The sequence below is a fragment of the Phyllobates terribilis genome, unplaced genomic scaffold (assembly GCF_046119375.1).
Source record: "Phyllobates terribilis strain yellow unplaced genomic scaffold, ASM4611937v1 Scaffold_3__8_contigs__length_932513732, whole genome shotgun sequence".
NCBI lineage: Eukaryota > Metazoa > Chordata > Amphibia > Anura > Dendrobatidae > Phyllobates > Phyllobates terribilis.
The window spans coordinates 4,076,034-4,082,033 of NW_027362763.1; the positions used below are offsets into that span (position 1 = coordinate 4,076,034).

The 6,000-nt window shown below is 37.9% G+C and overlaps 2 non-coding genes across 2 annotated transcripts; both read left to right on the plus strand.

The window, feature by feature from the left end:
* The first annotated feature begins 1,863 nt into the window (after positions 1-1,863).
* Positions 1,864-1,935, plus strand: TRNAG-CCC (transfer RNA glycine (anticodon CCC)). Its single transcript has one exon. It is a non-coding gene; the product is annotated as a tRNA-Gly (tRNA).
* Positions 1,936-5,558: 3,623 nt separating this feature from the next.
* On the plus strand, positions 5,559-5,630 carry TRNAG-UCC (transfer RNA glycine (anticodon UCC)). The gene has a single exon. It is a non-coding gene; the product is annotated as a tRNA-Gly (tRNA).
* Positions 5,631-6,000: the final 370 nt, after the last annotated feature.

Genomic DNA, 6,000 nt, shown 5'->3' on the forward strand with positions numbered 1-6,000 from the left:
CCAGCTGTCTGCCTAGCCTTTGCTAGCTATTAAATTAGGGGGGACCCCACGTCATTTTTTTGGGGGGGTCCCCCATTTTAATAGCTAGTAAAGGCTATGTATTCAGCTGGGGGCTGATATTAGTAGCCTGGGAAGCTCCGTGGGTATTACCCCCTTCCCAGGTCTCAAACATCTGCCCCAGCCGTCTGCTTAACCTCCGCTAGAGCCTAAAATTAAGGGGAACCCCACGCCAATTTTTTTAATAATAAATCCTTTATTTTAATACTAAATGACAAGTACAGTAACCAACACTATCACTGTACTTCATATATATGTGACTGACATGTTTCTATCTATCTAATCTATGTGTGAAGCTCTATTCTTTCTGTTATAAATTGTCGGGTACCGCTGCTGAATTGCCGGCCGGCTTTTTTAAAGAGACGGTGCATGAAAACACTATTATTTTTTTTGATAAATCCTTTACGCTAAATGACAAGTACAGTAAGCAGCACTTTCACTGTACTTCGTATATATGTGGCTGACATGTTTATATCTATCTAATCTATGTGTGAAGCTCTATTCTTTCGGTTCTAAATTGTCGGGTACAGGTGTATACCGCTGCTGAATTGCCGGCTTTTCATGTTTCACTGTTGGCACTGTTCCCATCGATTTGGGCAATCACTGTAATGCCACAACCACCATGGCTGTGGCATTACAGTGAGTGGCAGACAATCCCTGCATGATTGGTGCTCTAAATAGCACCAGACATGCAGGACAAGCTTTTGGTGCAGGAACAGTTATCGAACATAACCTCGAACAGCCGAATTTTTTGCAAATCGTTCGGGTTCGTCGAACAACTCGAACACCGCCCAAAACAGCTCGAATTTGAGATTGGCGAACAGTTCTAGTCGAACACCGCTCATCTCTAATTGTTAGTGCAGAAAATGTAAGAAAAAAACATGGTTTCTGTAAGTGTTGGTGGTATAGTGGTGAGAATCGCTGCCTTCCAAGTAGTTGACATGAGTTCGATTCTCAGCCAAGGTATGAATTGTTTTTCACATTTGGTGATGCTTTTAGTCTGTTTTAATTTTTCGTGTTAAGTCTCAGGCTCTTCTTTCTTCTTAGAGTTTAGCAACCACGAAAATGAGAAAAAAAATGAAGAGAATATTTCTTAGATTTTTTTTAACTGTCTCATCTAACTGATCTTCTGCTCTTCAGTTGTTGATTAAACACTTTGTAGGGTTAGTCTCCAATATGAAAGCAATGTCAGGGTTGGCATTGGTGTTATGCTGGTGGGTGTAGTTGCTTTTAAAACAATAGGCCATAGTTTAATTCTTGAAGAACTCATTGTTTTTTGCATTTGGTGGTGTTTGGACTCTTTTTCACTTTCTGTGCTAAGGCTTATGCTTTTATATCTTTCTTGGTAACACTTTAGCTACCTTAGTTGGCAAAAAGCAAAGCTAATTGAGAGAATTTGTAGGCAGAGGTGGAAAAGCTACATAACTTTCTTCCAAAAACTCCTCTGTCTTTAGAGTTAGTGTTAAAAATGCCCAAAATGGCAGAGGTCTTTAGGGGTAATTTGGTGCTGGTGCTGACTCTTTGTAATCTTTTTGAGCTAAGGCTCATAGTGTACTTTCTTTCTTGGTAAGAGTTTAGTTACCTTATTGGCAAAAAAGTGAAAATGATTGAGAGAATTGTAAGAATTGGTGGAAAAGCTCCATAGCTGATTCACAAGAATTCATCTTTGAGTTTTGGACAATGCTTTGCCTTGTTTTTAAATTTTTTAGTAATTGGCTCTTTCAAGACATATTCAGTCCTCCTTTTTTTAAGTAAAACTTTAGCAGATTTAACTGCCATAATCCCAAACCAGTCAAGTTGGTTCATGCATTGGTGGTGTAGTGGTGAGCATAGCTGCTTCCCAAGCAGTTGACCCGGGTTCGATTCCCAGCCAATGCTATACTTATGTAGTTTTATTTCTGGCATATCATACATTTTACAAACTATTTTGTAATGTTAGTGCAGAAAATGTAAAAAAAAAAGCTGACCCTCTAAGCATTGGTGATATAGTGGTGAGCATAGCTGCCTTCCAAGCAGTTGACCCGGGTTCAATTCCCGGCCAATATAAAACATTGGTGTTTTTTTTTTTCAGGCACGTCATACTTTTTACTAACAATTTTGAAGGGTTAGTGCAGAAAATGTGAAAAAAATGCTGGGTACCTTAAGCATTTTTGGTATAGTGGTGAGCAAACCTGCCTTCCAAGCAGTTGACCTGCGATTGATTCCTGGTCAATGCAATACTTATGTGGTGTTTTTTTTCCTGGCACGTCTTACTTTTTACTAATAATTTCGTATTGTTAGTGCAGAAAATGTAAGAAAAAAACATGGCTTCTGTAAGTGTTGGAGGCATAGTGGTGAGAATCGCTGCCTTCCAAGTAGTTGAACCGAGTTCGATTCTCAGCCAACGCATGAATTGTTTTTCACATTTGGTGATGCTTTTAGTCTGTTTTAATTTTTCGTGTTAAGTTTCAGGCTCTTCTTTCTTCTTAGAGTTTAGCAACCACGAAAATGAGAAAAAAATTGAAGAGAATATTTCTTCGCGTTTTTTCAACTGTCTCATCTAACTGATCTTCTGCTCATCAGTTGTTGATAAAACACTTTGTAGGGTTAGTCTCCAATATGAAAGCAATGTCAGGGTTGGCATTGGTGTTATGCTGGTGGGTGTAGTTGCTTTTAAAACAATAGGCCATAGTTTAATTCTTGAAGAACTCATTGTTTTTTTGCATTTGGTGGTGTTTGGAATCTTTTTCACTTTCTGTGCTAAGGCTTATGCTTTTATTTCTTTCTTGGTAACACTTTAGCTACCTTAGTTGGCAAAAAGCAAAGCTAATTGAGAGAATTTGTAGGCAGAGGTGGAAAAGCTACATAACTGATTCCAAAAACTCCTCTTTCTTTAGAGTTAGTGTTAAAAATGCCAAAAATGGCAGAGGTCTTTAGGGGTAATTTGGTGCTGGTGTTGACTCTTTGTAATCTGTTTGAGCTAAGGCTCATAGTGTACTTTCTTTCTTGGTAAGAGTTTAGTTACCTTATTGGCAAAAAAGTGAAAATAATTGAGAGAATTGTAAGAATTGCTGGAAAAGCTCCATAGCTGATTCACAAGAATTCATCTTTGAGTTTTGGACAATGCTTTGCCTTGTTTTTAAACTTTTTAGTAATTGGCTCTTTCAAGACATATTCAGTCCTCCTTTTTTTAAGTAAAACTTTAGCAGATTTAACAGCCATAAGTCCAAACCAGTCAAGTGGCTTCATGCATTGGTGGTATAGTGGTGAGCATAGCTGCTTCCCATGCAGTTGACCCAGGTTTGATTTCCAGCCAATGCAATACTTATGTAGTTTTATTTCTGGCATATCATACATTTTACAAACTATTTTGTAATGTTAGTGCAGAAAATGTAAAAAAAAAAAAAAGCAGATCCTGTAAGCATTGGTGGTATAGTGGTGAGCATAGCTACCTTCTAAGCAGTTGACCTGGGTTCGATTCCTGTCCAATGCAAATCATGGGTGTGGTTTTTTTTCTGGCACTTCATACTTTTTGCTAACAATTTCGTAGTGTTAGTGCAGAAAAGGTAAAACAAAAAAAATGGGTTCCATAAATCTTGGTGGTATAATGGTGAGCATAGCTGCATTCCATGCAGTTGACCCTTGTTTGATAACCAGCCAATGCAATACTTATGTGGGTTTTTATTCTGGCACATCATAATTTTTACTAACAATTTTGTAGGGTTAGTGCAGAAAATGTGAAAAAAATGCTGGGTACCTTAAACATTTTTGGTATAGTGGTGAGCAAACCTGCCTTCCAAGCAGTTGACCTGCGATTGATTCCTGGTCAATGCAATACTTATGTGTGGGTTTTTTTCCTGGCACGTCTTACTTTTTACTAATAATTTCGTATTGTTAGTGCAGAAAATATAAGAAAAAAACATGTCTTCTGTAAGTGTTGGTGGTATAGTGGTGAGCATACCTGCCTTCCAAGCAGTTGACCCGGGTTCGATTCCCGGCCAACGCATGAATTGTTTTTCACATTTGGTGATGCTTTTAGTCTGTTTTAAGTTTTCGTGTTAAGGCTCATGCTCTTCTTTCTTCTTAGAGTTTAGCAACCACGAAAATGAGAAAAAAATTGAAGAGAATATTTCTTAGCTTTTTTTCAACTGTCTCATCTAACTGATCTTCTGCTCTTCAGTTGTTGATTAAATACTTTGTAGGGTTAGTCTCCAATATGTAAGCAATGTCAGGGTAGGCATTGGGGTTATGCTGGTGGGTGTAGTTGCTTTTAAAACAATAGGCCATAGTTTAATTCTTGAAGAACTCATTGTTTTTTGGCATTTGGTGGTGTTTGGAATCTTTTTCACTTTCTGTGCTAAGGCTTATGCTTTTATTTCTTTCTTGGTAACACTTTAGCTACCTTAGTGGGCAGAAAGCAAAGCTAATTGAGAGAATTTGAAGGCAGAGGTGGAAAAGCTACATAACTGATTCCAAAAACTCCTCTGTCTTTAGAGTTAGTGTTAAAAATGCCAAAAATGGCAGAGGTCTTTAGGGGGAATTTGGTGCTGCTGTTGACTCTTTGTAATCTTTTTGAGCTAAGGCTCATAGTGTACTTTCTTTCTTGATAAGAGTTTAGTTACCTTATTGGCAAAAAGGTGAAAATAATAGAGAGAATTGTAAGAATTGGTGGAAAAGCTACATAGCTGATTCACAAGAATTCATCTTTGAGTTTTGGACAATGCTTTGCCTTGTTTTTAAACTTTTTAGTAATTGGATCTTTCAAGACATAGTCAGTCCTCCTTTTTTCTAGTAAAACTTTAGCAGATTTAACAGCCAAAAGCCCAAACCAGTCAAGTGGGTTCGTGCATTGGTGGTATATTGGAGAGCGTAGCTGCTTCCCAAGCAGTTGACTCAGGTTGGATTCCCGGCCAATGCAATACTTATGTAGTTTTATTTCTGGCATATCATACATTTTACAAACTATTTTGTAATGTTAGTGCAGAAAATGTAAAAAAAAGCAGATCCTGTTAGCATTGGTGGTATAGTGGTGAGCATAGCTGCCTTTCAAGCAGTTGACGTGGGTTCGATTCCGGGCCAATACAAAACAGGGGTGTGTTTTTTTTTCTGGCACGTCATACTTTTTGCAAACAATTTCGTAGTGTTAGTGCAGAAAAGGTAAAACAAAAAAAATGGGTCCAATAAATCTTGGTGGTATAGTGGTGAGCATAGCTGCATTCCATGCAGTTGACCCTTGTTTGATACCCAGCCAATGCAGTACTTATGTGGGTTTTTTTTCTGGCACGTCATAATTTTTACTAACAATTTTGTAGGGTTAGTGCAGAAAATGTGAAAAAAATGCTGGGTACCTTAAGCATTTTTGGTATAGTGGTGAGCAAACCTGCCTTCCAAGCAGTTGACCTGCGATTGATTCCTGGTCAATGCAATACTTATGTGGGTTTTTTCCTGGCACGTCTTACTTTTTACTAATAATTTCGTATTGTTAGTGCAGAAAATATAAGAAAAAAACATGGCTTCTGTAAGTGTTGGTGGTATAGTGGTGAGCATAGCTGCCTTCCAAGCAGTTGACCCGGGTTCGATTCCCGGCCAACGCATGAATTGTTTTTCACATTTGGTGATGCTTTTAGTCTGTTTTAATTTTTCGTGTTAAGGCTCATGCTCTTCTTTCTTCTTAGAGTTTAGCAACCACGAAAATGAGAAAAAAATTGAAGAGAATATTTCTTAGCTTTTTTTCAACTGTCTCATCTAACTGATCTTCTGCTCTTCAGTTGTTGATTAAATACTTTGTAGGGTTAGTCTCCAATATGAAAGCAATGTCAGGGTTGGCATTGGTGTTATGCTGGTGGGTGTAGTTGCTTTTAAAACAATAGGCCATAGTTTAATTCTTGAAGAACTCATTGTTTTTTTACATTTGGTGGTGTTTAGAATCTTTTTCACTTTCTGTGCTAAGGCTTATGCTTTTAT